The sequence below is a fragment of the Macrobrachium rosenbergii genome, chromosome 20, assembly GCF_040412425.1.
Source record: "Macrobrachium rosenbergii isolate ZJJX-2024 chromosome 20, ASM4041242v1, whole genome shotgun sequence".
In the NCBI taxonomy this organism is placed as follows: Eukaryota; Metazoa; Arthropoda; class Malacostraca; order Decapoda; family Palaemonidae; genus Macrobrachium; species Macrobrachium rosenbergii.
The window spans coordinates 44,317,501-44,337,164 of record NC_089760.1 but is presented as its reverse complement, the minus strand read 5'-3'; the positions used below and the strand labels follow the sequence as shown (position 1 = coordinate 44,337,164).

Genomic DNA, 19,664 nt, shown 5'->3' with positions numbered 1-19,664 from the left:
GTGTGTGTGTGTGTGTATGTAATAACCGGAATGACCTCTTAATCTCTCGATATCTTCAAAAAACATTCAGGACTTTTATCAGATATCTTATATAAAAACATATCATATATATATATTTATCAGATATTATATATATATATATATATATATATATATATATATATATATATATATATATATATATATATAATAATAAATTATATATATATATATATATATATATATATATATATATATATATATATATATATATATATATATATATATGGTAAAAAATGATATATATATATATATATATAACACGTGTGGAAGTCTCCACCCAAAGCTAATAACAGGAGTCTAATTTCATGGCAGCTTAGCCTGAATACAAATTGATTCATTACTTGATATCGTTGGTTTTATCTGATGGTTTCTAAATATATGAAAAAAGCTACGCAACAGTTTTCAAGTCGTGATCAACTACCTCTTATTCTCGCAGCTAAAACAAAAATTGACTTAATTATTATTGTTATTGGAAATCTTGACTTTCGATTCTGATTTTGCGAACTGGTTCTCTTTCCTCCAGTTTCTTCGCATAATGTTACCTGTTATTACCCTAACAGAGTGGTTTTTAACCAGGGGTGCTCGCACGCCCCCCAGGAGGTGCAAAGCCGGTTCCTACTGGGTGCGAGGATCATTATGAACAATTAAAACAAGATATATTTTTTATACGCATGTTATTTTTTCAGCAAAATAGTAAAAATAAAATAAAATAAAAATAAAAATAAATAATTAATAATAATGATAATAATAATTATTATTATTATTATAACAATTTTTATTATTATTAATACACATCGTATCAACTTTGTATTTTAGCTTTTTTTTCTTTATCTCAGCAATTCAGGGGGTACGAGAACTGACTGCTGATTTGAATTGGGTGCATACATTGAGAAAGCTTAAAAACCACTGCCTCAATTGATTTCTACTTTCTTGTGTGCCTTTCAATTTCAGCTTGTGATAGTTTCTTTCCTTTACATTTGGGCATCTTGCCAGCTTTTGTATATTATCTTATAAATCCACAGGTCTTGCGATTTCTAACAGGTGACGTCTACGCAAACCTTTGGAGTTCTAACCACTTCATCTCTTAATCCTTTCATGACCTGTCTGTCACTTTTTCATTTACATTTCATAAACTTTTTCAGTCTCGCGTCTCTTCTGTTTATAAAATAATTTATCTTCGTCTTATTTAATGTATGCCATTCGTTTTTTCTTGCATACCACCTTCCTCTTTTACTTTTCTTTCCTATTCACTAAGTCTTGTTTACCACCTGCCTGTCTCGTCCACCTCATCTGTTATATAATCCCAATCATTATTCCCCATGCCTGAAAAGTTTTCCTATTAGTGGCCATTTTTCATGGTTGTTTTGCTGTGAAAAATCTCTCTCCTGTGCACAAAAAAAAAAAAATTAAAAACATTTTTTCCTCCATACAACCTCCAATCCGGCAATATTCCTCCTCCTCCTCCTCCTCCTCCTCCCCATTACAACACCCCATCTCAAAACATTTTCACATTCTCCCATCAATACAGCTTTCATCTTCGCATTCTCAGCCTTCCTTCCCTCCTCCTCCTCCTCCTCCTCCTCCTCCTCCTCCTCCTCCTCCTCCTCCAGCCTCCTCCTCCTCCTCCTCCTCTCCTCCTCCTTTCCTCCTCCTCCAGCATCCAAGAGTCGGCGAAAATTAAACCAAATGTCTTATCTTTGTGTTTTCTGGGACCTTATATGGCGAAAGAGGGAAGCCAGTGCCAACAAACGAAACCAATCTATCAAAGGGGCGAAGTAAGGAGAAGACCAAATGGGAGCCTGGAAAACGACTTAGGGGCGACAAAGGACGAAGGAGAAGACGACAAAGGGAAAGATGGAAGGGGATTAGGAAAACGACAAAGGGACGAAGTAAGGAGAGGACGACAAAGGGAAGGAGATGAGGAAATCGACAAAGGGGCGAAGTAAGGAGAAGACGACAAAGGGAAGGAGATGAGGAGAACGACAAAGGGACGAAGTAAGGAGAAGACGACAAAGGGAAGGAGATGAGGAGAACGACAAAGGGACGAAGTAAGGAGAAGACGACAAAGGGAAGGAGATGAGGAGAGAAGACAAAGGGAAGTAAGGAGAAGACAAAGGGACAAAGGGAAGGAGATGAGGAAAACGACAAAGGGACGAAGTAAGGAGAAGACGACGAAGGGAAGATGAGGAAAATGACAAAGGGACGAAATAAGGAGAAGACGACAAAGGGAAGGAGATGAGGAAAACGACAACGGGAGGAAGATGGAGAAAAACGACAAAGGGAGAGAGATGCGGAAAACGACAAAGGGAGGTGGAAAAAACGACAAAGAGTGGAAGATTAAAAAAAACGACAAAGGGAGGAACACGAAGAAAACGAAAAATAAGAAAGATGAAGAAAAATACAAATGAAGAAAGACATAGGAAACGACAAAAATAGGGAGAAGAATGAAGAAAACGACAAGTGAAGAAAACGACGAGGGAAAGATGAAGAAAAAAAAGACAAACCGAGGAAGATGAACGCTAAAAAAAAAAAAGACACGTTTCAAAGGAAAATGCATAAAAAAGGGGGAGAGGCGAAGGAAACAAAAATGCCGCTTGATAAATCTTACGAAGCGAGGCAGATATGACCTTTGTTTATTTCGCGTCGGGGAAATTTACGATCGAACGAAAAAACGGAACAAAAACGCTGGAAAGTTTTAGGGAGAAGACAAGTCGCAAAAGAAAAAAAAAATAGATACGTAAAGAAAAAACAAGAAGTAACAACAGCAATAAGGACACAGATAAGGTCAAGGGCAAGGACAAGGAGACGTAACAACGGAAACTAGGACAAGGACAAGACAAGGACAAGGGCAAAAGTGGAGGAATTGTTATCTATAAATTTTCCCAAACGAAAATATAAAGACGCGTCAAAAGAGAAACATACACATATAAAAAAAACTGTCAGGACAAAGATGAAAACGCCCCCACCCTTTCCCCTCAGTAAAAAAAATAACTAAAAGGAAGAATCTGTGAACTGACAAAAATCTAAAAACAAAAAAATAAAAAAAAAGAAAGAGAAACAAACACATACAGAAATACACAACAAAAAAATTGTCAGAACAAAGGTAACACGCCCCCTCCCCCGCCACCGTTCCCCAACCCCCTCCCACTTCTCTCCCTCACCCCACCTCTCAAAAAAAGTAAAGGAAAGAATATGTGAACTGTAAAGGAAAGAATATGTGAACTGACAAGTAAAAAAAAAAAATATATAAAGACCGAATCAAAATAGAAACAAACACATACACAACATATACACACTCTTCCCTACCCCCAAACCCCTACATCCTTCCCCTTCTCCCCACCCCATCTCAAAAAAGTAAAAGAAAGAATTTGTGAACTGACAGGAATAAAAAAAGAAACAAGACAAAAGGGGGGGAAGAAACTCCGAGAGACTGAATGACTGAACGCACGAGATGGCTAAGGTGAGTGACTTTCCCGAGGCCCAAACTTTTTCAATATACCTCAAATTTCTGCGAAGATAGAAGTCACAAAAGCTAACTACGGAAATGTTCCTTCCTCCGGCCCCCCCGACGGCAGTCATTGGACTCTGGGAAGAAGAAGAAGAAGGAGAAGAAGAAGAAGAAGAAGAAGAAGAGGGAGGAGGAGGAGAAGAAGAGGAACGAGTAGAAGAGGAAGGAAATGAGGAAGCAAAAAAGAGGAAGAAGAAGAAGGAGATGAGGAAGAAGGAGATGAGGAGGAAGCAAAAAAGAGGAGGAAGAGACGTGGGGAAGAAGGGGGAAGGAATTAAGAAGAAAAAAGAAGAAGCAAAAAAGAGGGGAAGAGGAAGAAGAAACAATAGGAGAGGAAGAGGAAGAAAAGAAGGTATAAGAAGACTGAAAAGAGAAAGATATATATATATATATATATATATATATATATATATATATATATATATATATATATATATATATATATATATATATATATATAGAGAGAGAGAGAGAGAGAGAGAGAGAGAGAGAGAGAGAGAGAGAGAGAGAAAATAAACGAGGGGAAACTATGATGGGGAAGAGCTGAGGGCGGGTGGGAAAATTGCTTACGTCAGGTATATATTTTCTTTAAAAAGGGCGGTTCAAGAAGTCGTCGCCATAAGCCTTGTTTATATAAAAAAATATTAAAGGGGAACATATACTTGAGTTAGGAGGAACGTACAGGAGGCGGAGGAGGAGTGTACAGCCCAAGAACTTCAGGCCTTAATTAATCAGTGCTGAATATTTCATTCCGTAATAAGTTCGCTTCGGAAAATGTGAAGGTTCGGTGAACGAAGGCTCTCATTCTTCAGTCTTGATACCTTGCACGTTTTTGTATTCAGTTATCTAAATGTTCATATTAATAAACAAGTACAAAATGCGCCGAAATTTCTTCAGCGCAATCGAGTTTTCTGCACAGCTGCTACAGCGTATAATCAAGGCCACCGAAAATAGATCTATCTTTCGGTGGTCTCGGTATAATGCTGTATGAGCTGTGACCCAACGGACCAACGGTGCTTATCGTACATCGCTGCCAAAAGCGCGATTATGGCTAACTTCAACCTTAAATAAAATAAAAACGGCTGAGGCTAGATGGCTGCAATCTGGTATGTCTGATGATTGGAGGGTGGATGATCAACACACCAATTGGCATCCCTCTAGCCTCAGTAGTTTTTAAGATCTGAGGGCGGACAGAATAAAGTTCGGACGGACAGACAAAGCCGGAAAAATAGTTTTCTTTTACAGAAACCTAAAAATAGATTTTTCAGTCCCAATACGCTCCAGGCTCTTCATATAATTATCTAAATATTTATAATATTAATTAAGTGAAGTAGATGTTTCTTTTTAAATTTAAAGCTATATACTCGTATCTTGACAAAGATAATATTCACCAGAGACAATTAACTATATAAATGAACATTTAAGACTTCCATTTTTCAGTCTTAATACGTTCCACAATATTTCATTTAATTACCTAAATGTTTGTAATATTTATAAAGAAAAATAGATTCTTCACTTACATAAGAAGCTATATATCTTGAAGAACTTAAAATTCATCAGAGACGAGTAACTACATACGAACATTTATATATCAAAACAAAAATTTGTTGACTTCACCAACCAAACGTTCCAATCCGTAGCAATTTTTATTTACATATATCATTACACGTTTATATTTATTAGTTATATCATAATATGATTTATTTATTAGTTATATCATAATATCATAAGTTAGGGTAACCACCAAATCACTCTGCAAAGGGCTTTACTCCTGTATGGGAATCCATCTCTAAATTATCAATTGTTGTTTATAATAATAATTCTGTATTTCCTATTATCGTCTGTTACTTCTATCAAATGAACACCATATTATTTGGAGGCTTGAATTTCAAGACAGTGGCCACTGTGGGCCTCTTCCATATGAATAGGGTTCATCTTCTGAATAATAATAATAATAATAATAATAATAATAATAATAATAATAATAATAATAATAATAATAATAATAATAATAATAATAATAATAATAATAATAATACGAAGGTAGAAGACCCTCTTTGAAGCAAGTTTTGTTGAATAAAATGGCTGCATTTTGCGAACTGATTTTATACTGAGTTTTCTTAAAGAACCAGATAGACGTCAGAAAAAGAAATACCACCGAAAATACCATTAGGAAAGTCTACGGATGAACATCCCAGGTTTCAGTAACCTGCTGTAATGCTTTAAAATAAACAATTTCTGCTGTAAGAAATACGGTGTTTCATCCATCGAAATATGAAAATTGGACAATTATTGACTAATATTGATATGCAGGAAAAGCGACTTATTAGAACAATTGAGAAAACTCAGTATAAAATCAATTCGCAAAATGCAGCCATTTTATTCAACAAAATAATTGTATAGTAATAACAACACACGACACTAACTAATCACTGTACAGATCTTCCCTCATATTATTATTCTGTCAAACACTGATCACATTCGGACCAGCGTATCGTTCCAAACACTAATAATACAATATAATAAGGACCTTGATCTCCACAAACATCCTTATTTCTTGCTCATTCTCAACTTCATTTTATCTCTCCAGAAACTATAATTTATTTGAGGACCAGAAAACGAGTCCAGAGCTGGAAATTCGACTCAGTCTCCTAAATATTTCTGACGACTTCGCCTTGGAAATGTCACCGTATAGTTAGTATATTATTCCAAGCCTAGGCGGGCGTCCATTTTTCATAATGGCCGGCTGGTCTTGCTGGGGAAGCTGTCCATTCACACAGTTCATCTACTGTATATTCGATACGACTCAGAAGTTGTATACTCTACAATACTCTCTTACTATCACTCTGAGACCCATTTAGTTACAAGAGAAGGTCGCCTCACTTTGATACTTTGGAATGGAATATAGATTTTTGGCCAAGGGCGAAGCACTGGGACCTATGAAATCATTCAACGCTGGAAAGGAAATGGAGAGCGGGTAGGTTTGAAAGGTGTAACAGGAGGACAACCTCGCAGCTGCACTATGAAATAAGCGTTAGGAGAGGGTGGATAGCAAGATGGAAGAAAGAGAATATGAACGGAGGTACAGTTAAAGTAATAAACGGGTTTCAGCTAGGGACGAAGGAACGCTGCAAAGAACCTTTAATAATGCCTACAATGCACTGCGTACTTTGATAATCGGGCCGTCTGGTGATAATATGTCCTAACCTACATAGAATTCAGCGGGACTTTCGTACTTAAAGACACTGTGATGAGATTTTTAACATGCTAGATTTATCATCCCCTAATCATCACAGTTTGTTAACATGCTGGGTTTATCATCCCCTAATCATAACAGTTTGTTAACATGCTAGGTTTATCATCCCCTAATCATCACAGTTTGTTGACATGCTAGGTTTATCATCCCCTGATCATCACAGCATTTAAATTCGCCAAATTCTGCGCGTCCACAAACTTGACCTCTGTTGAAATGGGTTACCACCAATAATAAAGAGTTACTGATACATTGCTGTCGTCTTCTGCTTGTGAAGAAAATATGAAATTAAAGGACAGAAAAACTGAAAAAAGTTTATAAATAAGCAACATTAGGCTTCGCGTGTCTGTCTGTCTCCCTGCCTACAAAGAAGTCAAGTACAATAACCAGTGAGCTCCAGAAAAATACAAAACTTAATTCTCAGACATACATAAACTGCAGTAGCAGCAGGCACAGAGAGAGAGAGAGAGAGAGAGAGAGAGAGAGAGAGAGAGAGAGAGAGAGAGAGAGAGAGAGAGAAAGGACTTGAATAAGTCTTGCCTCCATTGTATCCACTCCAGGACACAGACACAAATACACACACACACACACACACACACACACATTCTTTTTCCAGTTTCCAAACTGCACCCTCCAGGCAAAATAAGTTTACCCCTTTCTCTTGTGCTTTTCCTCCTCCGCCTCACGCCCATCCGACAAAAAAACTCGGAAAAATGTCCGTTTTTTTTTGTGTCAACTTTTCACATTCAATACAAGGATAGACAGAGAGAGAGAGAGAGAGAGAGAGAGAGAGAGAGAGAGAGAGAGAGAGAGAGAGAGAGAGAGAGAGAGAGAGAGAGAGAGAGAGAGAGATATGAATCATTTCTACTTTCTCGCTCTGAACTTTATTTTAAAAAATTCAGAAAAGTGTGAGTTTTTTTTTTTCAACTTTTCACATTCAAGACAAGACCAGAGAGAGAGAGAGAGAGAGAGAGAGAGAGAGAGAGAGAGAGAGAGAGAGAGAGAGAGAGAGAGAGAGAGAGAGATGAATCATTTCTACTTTGCACTCTGAACTTTATTTTAAAATAACTCAGAAAAGTGTCTGTTTTTATCAACTTTTCACATTCAATACAAGGAGAGAGAGAGAGAGAGAGAGAGAGAGAGAGAGAGAGAGAGAGAGAGAGAGAGAGAGAGAGAGAGAAATTAATCAATGGAATTAATTTCATAAGAAATTCGCAAAATATTGAGAAATTAAATGGGAATTTGTTATATAAGTATAACAGAAAACCAGTTTTATATGTCATTTAAAGATACCTACAAGAAAATATTAATAAAATAAATGAAAATCACAATTACCCACGAAATATATAAGTATATATTCCCTACAGTTCCTTTAGTGAACACCATATTCTTTGGAAGCTTGAATTTCAAGTTAATGGCCTCTGAGGGCTTCTCCATACGAAGAGGGCTGATAATAATAATAATAATAATAATAATAATAATAATAATAATAATAATAATAATAATAATAATAATAATAATAATAATAATAATCTGTAGTGTTGAATGTTACTGCTGCATCAGCTGCATTCAACTTACAAAAGAGTTTTCTCTATCTTTCTATTTAAATTAAATGCAGCTGATGCAGCAATAAAATTCACCACTACAAGTTGGAACGAGGGTCTAAGACCTATATAATAATAATAATAATAATAATAATAATAATAATAATAATAATAATAATAATAATAATACATTCGTATCCAGTCCTACCACTGTTTATGCCACATGACAAAAATAAAAAAAGAAGACGTAAGGGACACAACATTACCCTTCCAGATAAACAAGCGACCCAGCATTCTGGCCAAGAAGCCATATTGTATACGTGTATTCTTGTGAAAGCAGAGGATATTCTCCACAAAAAAAAAAACCCACAATGATCTCCGAACAGGGATTCTCTCGAGAGACTCCAGTTGGGAATGGGTAAAATGATCGGGCGAGGATACGGTTTGGGGATGGCAGAAATGAACGAATAAATGATCGCCTTGGTTTGCCTTTCCTCGGCGAGAACTTCGCTGTGAGAGAGAGAGAGAGAGAGAGAGAGAGAGAGAGAGAGAGAGAGAGAGAGAGAGAGAGAGAGAGAGAGAGGGGGTATTGCAGGCCACATACCAGTGGGATTTTTATATAGAATTTTTTAATATAAAAATCATTGAGAGAGAGAAAGAGAGATAGCAGGCCCCATAACAATAAGATTTTTGTATCGAATTTTTACATTTAAAAATCTTTATGAGAGAGAGAGAGAGAGAGAGAGAGAGAGAGAGAGAGAGAGAGAGAGAGAGAGAGAGAGAGTCAGTCCTGAAAACGTGTCGCTTCCAATGTACCGGTTTCAAAGGGCACAGAACACAAATACTGACGAACACCTCTCAGCTTCGCCGTTAGTTCCCTTCGGGGGACAAAGATCCCGTCCTCCGCTTAGTAGAAATAGACTGCCTTTTAATATGGGAGGAGCTGGGGAGTTGGAACCAATCTTTCAATGTGCCCTTGGCTTCAAGAACAGACCCTCTTAATTTCTACAATTTCATACTGAGAGAGAGAGAGAGAGAGAGAGAGAGAGAGAGAGAGAGAGAGAGAGAGAGAGAGAGAGAGAGAGAGAGAGAGAATTGTTGCTGAATCCAATAACTGAGAATTTTAATTTTAGATCGAATTTTTAAATATAAATTTTCTTATTCTTATTATGGTTAGAGAGAGAGAGAGAGAGAGAGAGAGAGAGAGAGAGAGAGAGAGAGAGAGAGAGAGAGAGAGAGAGAGAGAGAGAATTGTTGCAGACCCCAAAAACTGAGAATTTTAATTTTAGATCGAATTTTTAAATATAAATTTTCTTATTCTTATTATGGTTAGGAGAGAGAGAGAGAGAGAGAGAGAGAGAGAGAGAGAGAGAGAGAGAGAGAGAGAGAGAGAGAGAGAGTTGCAGACTCCCCATAAAGAAAGATTTTAAGATCTAAATTTTTCAAGTACAGAAATCATTATTTTTATTATATTTAGAAGAGAGAGAGAGAGAGAGAGAGAGAGAGAGAGAGAGAGAGAGAGAGAGAGAGACCGGCATTCCCTCGACTCAAACGGACGCGCGGCGATTAGAGCAACTATTAGTGTCCAGATTAGATCGTCGATTGCTCTCATTTACCCAGGATTAGCGTTTGGGGAAGGGATGTAATAAGGATTAGAGAGAGAGAGAGAGAGAGAGAGAGAGAGAGAGAGAGAGAGAGAGAGAGAGAGAGAGAGAGAGAGTCTCGCCTTATAATACCCGTATCGCCTCCCATTAGAGTCTTATTACACAGCATTAATCTGCCCAATACGAATCACTTTAATAGTTTCAAAGGTCTTCCAGAGACGTGCAATGAATCTCTGGTGATGCTCTGTCAATGAATGGCCTTCCCACATGGTTTCATAATCTTAATATATTGCCTGAAGATCAAAAAAAATTTGTACTGTCTACGAGCTTAAATAATTTTATAACTCGTAAATGGAATGTTGTATACATTCGGTCTGAAAAAAAAATATATATATATATATATATATATATATATATATATATATATATATATATATATATATATATATATATATATATATATATATATATATATATATATATATATATATATATATATATATATATATATATATATATATATATATATATATATATATATATATATATATATATATATATAAATATATATATATATAAATATATATATATATACATATATATATATATATATATATATATATATATATATATATATATATATATATATATATATATATATATATTCCATAAATTCATTCACAATATGCTCGAAAACAGTACAGGCCATAATAATAATAAGAATAATAATACGGACACATCCAAAAGCCATATTCCTGAATATGACAGCTGTTTGTTTTGGCGTTCAGTTTACATAGAAACATCTCTATGTGTCTAATATCATTCTTTACATCAGTGTGTAGCTTATATAACGGGTTTCCTGTGCTTTTATAAACAAAGTCGAACTTAAATAAGACAAAAATAAAAAAAGACAAAACAGAAAGAGAATAAAAAGCACGAGAGACATCACCAGACCCCACAAATAAAAAGAAATAACAGGAAGACTGAGAGCCGTCAGAAGAATAAAAGTGATCGCCGCACCCACGAACTGGCGAGCAAATGTTACAGGAAATATAAATGAGGGGAAGATTCTGACCACAGACTAAGTGAGGCCAAGAAGGCATCAAGACCTCTGCATTATTTATGGAGAAGAAGAGGAATGGAGGACGGAACAGTCGGAGAAAGGCTTCTTTCACATAAGAGGTTTGGCTGGATGTTGAGTCAATGAAAGAAATAGCTCGACACTCGTCAAGATGAACGGTTTGAGAAATGAATATCAGGTCAAGATTGTTTAACAGAGTTAGACATATTTTTAAATCAGTGAAAGAAATAGGTGGCGACTTGTCAAGATGAAGTGTTTGGGAAATGAATAACAGGTCAAAATTGTTTAACAGATGTATTGCTGAATCAGTGAGATAGATTGATACTCGTCAAGACGAACTGTTTGGGAAATGAATATCAGGTCAAAATGGTTAATGGGGTTAGACACATTGTTGAATCAGTGGAAGAAACAGATCGCTATTTGTCAAGATGAAGTGTTTGGAAAGTGAATATCAGGTCAAAATGGTTAACAGGGTGAGAAACAATGACACAACAATGTAGCCAATGGATTACACAAGCGACAAGACTGACCAAGGACCTTTGAATCACCTTTGGTGTTGTTGAAAGCATAAGAAATGATGCAATACTAGCTGAGCTTTATAAATGAATAAAAAATCTTAGGAGGAAGGCAGTTAGGAAGACTTGAAAGGCTTAACGTTCACAGAGGCAGGAGTTGTGTAACTACAAAATGGGTGTACCAGAAACAACGAGTGGATGTAGAAGTATATTAATGATACTGATATGTAAGAGATGCCGATCAATAATTTTGAGGTTTTTGATGTGAGATATATATATATATATATATATATATATATATATATATATATATATATATATATATATATATATATATATATATATATATATATATATATATATATATATATATATACACACATATATATATATATATATATATAAACACCAATATTTTCTCTAACATACACCATTAAAATACACATCTGCAATTACGGCTTGCATCACAAGTTAGCATTCTGCCTCGCGTGTGTGATCAGAATCCTAACATCTCTCTCAGCGAAAGCTGAAAATCAACCTCCTTCTTTTCAAGAAAATAACAAAAACCGTGATGTTTTCCACTGTTAATACTTTCTCACAGTTGCAAATATACCAATCTTTCTCTACTTTATCGGAACAAGATTCTACTGAACAATTGTACAGTTATACTTTACTCCTTAAGCCAAGTCCTTTCTAATCATTGTAATGCTAGGGTGTAATTCATAATCCAAGCCCAGTATAATGGACTGAAAGTAGATCCAACTAAACTGCATTATATAAGAGCAAGTCTGCCACTCACACAAGAATATTTCAGAAAATCTTGACAGCCCACTTCCAGCGGACAATTGGCAGCCAATTAAAACTAAATATAATATTCAATGGGCCGATCTCGGCCGTCACTCCTTCGGAAGGCGTTTACTGGTATTTCAAAACGGCAGGGTTGAAGGAATTTGGGATGGGAATAAAATAATGAAATGATGAAAAAGTATATAAAGCGGGAAATGGGGAAACGCCTCTGCACTAACCGATGGAATTCTGAAGCAAATTCGATGTTAGAAATAAAATATTGCAGTTACTGAACGAAACGCAGTATTTCCTCTTCCTTCTAGTCTCAGCAGCAACCCGGAATTTCCTACTTGGAGAGAGAGAGAGAGAGAGAGAGAGAGAGAGAGAGAGGACAGTCAGCCATTAGACCCAGTCTATAATTAAACCCCATGGGACCTAAAGTTAAATATATCCACGAATTCATTACAGCCAGCGAACAAGTCCAAAGTCACTGGATTAAAAAATAAATTTGACATCTCGTATTTTATGGACTGATTCTGAAACCCCGTTGGGGATACTATTCTCTATGTTTTCATTTTGTTAATAGGAAGAATATATTAATTCCCGAAGACTTTCCTTACGTCTTCACATGAGAGAGAGAGAGAGAGAGAGAGAGAGAGAGAGAGAGAGAGAGAGAGAGAGAGAGCATCTTTTGTGTAAGTGACCTAAGGGAGTATGATTTTGTTGATACGAATATATTATTTTCCAAAGACTTTTTAATTCCTGAGAGGAGAGAGAGAGAGAGAGAGAGAGAGAGAGAGAGAGAGAGAGAGAGAGAGAGAGAGAGAGAGAGAGAGAGAAATATCTTTTAAGTACATTGGGAATATGATTTTGTTGATAAGAAGAATATATTATTTTCCAAAGACTCCTTAGTTCCTCACAAAAGAGAGAGAGAGAGAGAGAGAGAGAGAGAGAGAGAGAGAGAGAGAGAGAGAGAGAGAGAGAGAGAGAGAGAGAGAGAGAATATCTTTCATGTACATAGGGAGTATGATTTTGTTGATAAGAAGAATACACTAATTTCTAGTCTCTCCCCTTAGTTCCTCACAAAGGAAAGAGAGAGAGAGAGAGAGAGAGAGAGAGAGAGAGAGAGAGAGAGAGAGAGAGAGAGAGAGAGAGAGAGAGAATATCTTTTATGTACATGGGGAGTATGATTTTGTTGATAAAAAGAATACATTAATTTCCAGAGTATCTCCTTAGTTCCTCACAAAGAGAGAGAGAGAGAGAGAGAGAGAGAGAGAGAGAGAGAGAGAGAGAGAGAGAGAGAGAGAGAGAGAGTATCTTTTAAGTACATAGGGAGTACGATTCTGTTGATAAAAAGAATACATTAATTTCCGGTCTCTCCTTAGTTCCTCACAAAGGAGAGAGAGAGAGAGAGAGAGAGAGAGAGAGAGAGAGAGAGAGAGAGAGAGAGAGAGAGAGAGAGAAACATCTTTTATGTAAATGACCTAGGGGAGTATGATTTCTTTCCCGAGTTCAGAAAAGATATTTGTAAAAGGATTTGGGGGCAAAGTCTCATTTATCCTGGGGCATGGGTTCAGATATGAAAATATTGGGGAAGTTTTTAATGTATTCCAAACCTATTCTGCTTTCTTTTCTACGTCCTCAAACTCCTTCGGAATCCCATCACTCCTTCATAGTCTTCCTTCATTTTTAGGTGGGGGAGGGGGGGAGAAGGCCTGAGGAAGGGGCTAGGGGGGAGGGGGTTTAGCCCCCGTTTCCAAAATCGAGTAAGAGAGATGAGAGGAAACGTGCTGTCCAATTTTGCTTTTTATCTGATAATCTTGTACATTCACAACCGCGCCAGTCCACGTAACAACATTCCCACATTCCAACCTTCCTCCCAACGAAATTCCCACCATTCCAACCTTCTACACAGACACATTCCCCTATTCCAACCACCCACGCAACGACATTCCCACCTTCCACATAACATTCCAACCATTCCACCCTCCCACACAATTACTTTCCCAGCATTCCAACCTTCCACCCAACGACATTCCCACCATTCCAACCTCCCACATAAAGACAATGCCACCATGCCAACCACCAACACAATATTCCTACCATTCCAACCTCCCATATAATAAACATCCCCACATTCCAACCTCCTATATTATGATATTCCCGCATTCCAACCTCCAACACGACGATGTCCCAACCATTCGAACCTCCCACATAACACATTCCCACATTCCATTCTCCCACCCAACGAAATTCCCAGGATTCCAACCTTCTACACAATTACTTTCCCAGCACTCCAACCCGCCCAACCAACGACATTCCCACTACTCCAACTTCCCCCAGAAATACAATCCCACCACTCCAACCTCCCATACAATGACATTCCCACATTCCAACGTCCCATTGAACGACATTCCCACCATTCCAACTTCCCAAGCAAGGACATTCCAACCATTCCAACCTCCCACACAAAGACATTCCCACCATTCCAACCTCTCCCCCCACCTCTCTAACAACCAAACCTTACCAACCGAACCAGCGGCCATCACACGCTTCCCCCCCCTACATATTCCGTCTCCGACGAAAACAAGTAGCGATTCCCATCTGATTCTGGATTCCCGGCGAAGTTATTGCTCTCCCAAGGATCCTAAAGCAACTCTCCCTTTATTCACCGCCAACGCGTAATCCTTAGAGACGGGAAAAGAGGTTTACCGAACCGATAATTCATCCGTAAAAAAAAAAAAAAAAAGTAAAAAATGCGCCGAAGTTTCTTCGGCCAATCGAGTTTTCTGTACAGCGTATAATCAAGGCCACCGAAAATAGATCTATCTTTCGGCGGTCTCGATATAATGCTGCATGAGCAGCGGCCCATGAAACTTTAACCACGGCCCGGTGGTGGCCTGGTCTAAATCGTTGCCAGACACACGATTATGGCTAACTTTAACCTTAAATAAAATAAAAACTACTGAGGCTTGAAGGCTGCAATTTGGCATATATATGATATATATATATACATATGTATATGTGTTTATATATATATATATATATATATATATATATATATATATATATATATATATATATATATATATATATATATATAGATAGATAGATAGATAGATAGATAGATAGATAGATAGATAGATAGATAGATGCATACACACACACACACACACTTACCCACAAGCTAATATATTCTAAATATATTTCGACAACCAATCCAAAGGACTGACATTTTGGACCTAACATCAACTGTCTCTTTACGAGAGAGAGAGAGAGAGAGAGAGAGAGAGAGAGAGAGAGAGAGAGAGAGAGAGAGAGAGAGAGAGAGAGAGAGAGAGAGAGAGAGATGGTTCTAAGCTCCAGGAAGTAGTGTCCGTCACGAAAACCCCATTTTCACGTTCCATTCTTAACCCATTATTCCTTCTGTAAGTAAGATAACATACAGACTTATAAATATATCTTACAGCATTATAAGAATTTGCTTTATTCTTTTTGGAAATAAGTAATAAAGTCGCTTTTGCTCGTAAAATTTAAGGGTGAGTTGTGCTAATGTCACTGAGAGCCATTATTATTATTACTATTATTATTATTATTATTATTATTATTATTATTATTATTATTATTATTATTATTATTATTATTATTATTATTATCGTAAGTGTATATTTTTTGTGATTGATGTATATTAGCTAGGACAATATGTAATTTTATTTGTAATATTTGTGTTGTTTAAGATACCAGTCAATAGAGGAGTTACGTGTTTATATTATAATATATATATATATATATATATATATATATATATATATATATATATATATACATATACATACATACATATATATACATATATACAAATATATTTATATATACATATATATAATGTATATATATAGATACATATATATACATGTATATATTATTTATATATGCATTATACATACATACATATAAATGTGTATGTACATCTAAGTTTCTTTATCATTTCCCAACCTTTTACATTTCGACATATCTAAGAAAACATCAGTGACAATTAATAATCTGCTGTAACAAATGAAATTTAATGTCATAAAAAAGTAAATTTCTCGGAACTAACCTGTTTTTCTTTTTTCTCTTTCCTGCTGCTCGCTTGGATGGATAATTCCGACAGGTAAGTGAATATACCTGGTAACAGGTTAATGATTGTTTATGCCAGGGATTACCGTCAATTTCCGGTTATATGATCATTTTTTTTATGCGTAAGTATGTCTTGATTTTTTTTAACCAGTATTTCTTTAAGGCATTATATACTTTTTTAATATATTATATAATTTAATGTATTATATAATTTAGTGTATTATATAAATAATATGATTTAATGAATTATATAATTAATGTATTATATAAATGATAAAATTTAATGTATTAAATAATTTTTAATGTATTATATAATTTTTTATCGTCTTTCCTTAACGTATTATATATCTTGATGGCTTAATACACACACACACACACACACACACACAGAGAGAGAGAGAGAGAGAGAGAGAGAGAGAGAGAGAGAGAGAGAGAGAGAGAGAGAGAGAGAGAGAATTTATCAGCTGTCATTCAGAGTTTTCCCAGGCATCGCCGGGCCGGTCAGTTAGTTAATTATAAAATACAAGGAGAACTCTAATAAAAAAGATTGTAAAAGAACCTATCATGTCCACTGAGTCAATATTTCCCCAAAACCCCTCAGCAAAACGCAACGGAACCAACTGAATCAATGGTGTTCTTGTCCGCGGTTCTTATTTCATGGAAATTTCATGCCATATATCATCCGGCTCTTTGGAACACTCGCAAGAGTCTCCTCCCTTTCTCCGGCCATCGATCGCGCAGATCATCTCTTGTCGTATTTTCTCTTTTTTGTTGTGACTTCTATTATTTGAATAATGGGAGGGATATTTATCCGCTGTCCATAAAAAGATGGAGAAGGGAAGAACGGGTTGCATGGCAGAATAACGGAACGATAATAATAATGGGATCCCCTTTAGGGGTCCTATTTGCCAATTTCTACATGAGAGTCGTAGGGGAGAGAGTCCTCAGTAAGATCCCCTGCCTTCCTCAATACTACAGGTATATAGATGACACCTTTGTGAGAGGGAATAGCGAAGAAGACCTAGAATAATAATAATAAATAATAATAATAATAATAATAATAATAATAATAATAATAATAATATAATAATAATAATAATTCTGACTTTTCATTTCATATTAACACACTGAAAACGGTTCAACGCGCGCGAACTTTAACAATAATAATAATAATAATAATAATAATAATAATAATAATAATAATAATAATTCTTAATTGCCGTAAGATCTATGGTACGGAAAACGTTTCAACGGGCACGAAGAGCAGTAATAATAATAATAATAATAATAATAATAATAATAATAATAATAATAATAATAATAATAATAATAATAATAATACTGGCATTTCGTTTGATCCAGGGTACCTAAAGCGTCTCAACAAGAAAGACATCATTGAAAGAGTATAACTTCGACCAACGAAGGTCGACGCGAACTCCGTTTTCAGGACACGGAGGAGGAGGACCGTCAGTCTTTCGTAGGACGTTTTGAGGAGGGGAAGAAGGGGAGGGGTAGGGGATGGAAAGGGGAAGGGTGAGGGGGCTAGAAGTGAAAATAAGGGCAGTGGGCCCTTTCCTTTAGACCTTGGAGCAAGGGTTGAGAACACGAAGGACTGTTAGCCTTTCGTAGGACGTTTTGGGAAGGGGAAGGGGAGAGGAAGGGGAGGAGGAGGGGGAGGGGGAGTTGAGGCGCGAAAATAAAGGGTGTGGATCACAGCAAGGTCGAGGACACGAGAAGGACTGCCAGCCTTTCGTAAGACGCTTTGGGGAGGGGGAGAAAGAAGGAGGCGGGGGGTAAGGCGTGAAAATAAGGGGTGTGGATCGGAGCAAGGGTTCAGAAACGGGTGGGGAGAGGGGGGAGGGTGTCGCTGGGGCGTTGATAATTTCCCATTCCGAAGTTGGAGCTGCACCAAAGTTATAATTTCCTCATCAGGTCTTCCTCCTACTTCCAGGCTCCAAAAAATAAAAAAAAATCTAATATACTATACTACCATTTTCTTATTTTTTTCCCTGAAACATTATACAGCTGTCGTTATCTACAATGACGGTTGATTATTATTATTATTATTATTATTATTATTATTATTATTATTATTATTATTATTATTATTATTATTATTATTATTATTTCAGTAGATGAAACCTATTCACAAGGAACAAGCACACCAAAGGGGCCACTGACTTGAAATTCTTTAAGCTGCCAAAGAGTTTTCGTTTCAACCTCCCACCGCAGCAGACCCCACACTGCGGCAGTAACTGATCATGATACAGAGCCAGCGATTTTTCATAGCCCTGGGGGAAGCGCGAACTCGCGACATCAGAGACATGTCACGACACTAGCGACCATACTAGCGGACCAGATACTATGCCGTGGCTTGTAGATGGAATATTTATTTTGACCTGAATCCCTCTTTTGAATTAGGAAAAAAATATTTGGGACGTATTCGAGTTCCTTATATTTATTTCGTAATTTATAATTCTCCTCAAGATTAATGACATACATCGATTCATTTCAATTATACTTGTCTTAGTAGAAGCAGATCAACTGAATGTGTGTATATAAATGTACACACACACACACACACACACACACACACACACACACACACACATATATATATATATATATATATATATATATATATATATATATATATATATATATAAATATATAGTATAAATATATATATATATATATATATATACATATATAATTATATATATATATATATATATATATATATATATATATATATATATATATATATATATACATAAATATATACATATATACATATATATATATGTATATATAATCTGTATATATATACACACACACAAACAAAAACATACAAACCAAAGATAACAACCTAGCTGACTACCATCGAGAAGTTTCCATGGCAACCACCCTCTTTGTTTACAATCCACCCTCATATCGAATGTAAACAACATCATAATTTCATATCATGAATCATAATGTCGAACGATGTCCGACAAAGAAGCAGAAAAGAGGAAATTACTCGGGCAAATGAATCACAAAAGAAGAGTTTGATAAAAACTTACCAAACAGATCACTGGTCCTTTCGGTCTCTTGGAGAGCGATGGAGCGAGCGTTTAAAAATGTGTTCTCCCTTTGCTGAAATGATATTAAAAACGAGGATCATATGAATGATAATGAACTGGAAACTGGAGAGGGGAAAAATGAGGTAAATA

At 36.1% G+C, this 19,664-nt stretch overlaps 1 protein-coding gene and 1 long non-coding RNA gene across 3 annotated transcripts in view; one reads left to right on the top strand and one right to left on the bottom strand.

Moving 5' to 3' along the window:
- The window catches only part of LOC136849322 (WAS/WASL-interacting protein family member 1-like), a 512,887-nt gene that overhangs the window by 309,313 nt on the left and 183,910 nt on the right, over positions 1 to 19,664 (top strand). The gene's annotated exons all lie outside the window — the stretch shown is intronic.
- The window catches only part of LOC136849324 (uncharacterized), a 216,026-nt gene continuing 215,697 nt past the window's right edge, over positions 19,336 to 19,664 (bottom strand). For both annotated transcript variants that reach the window (XR_010856291.1, XR_010856290.1), the window contains one exon: positions 19,336 to 19,587. This is a non-coding gene — a long non-coding RNA (uncharacterized lncRNA). The remainder of the gene's footprint in view (positions 19,588 to 19,664) is intronic.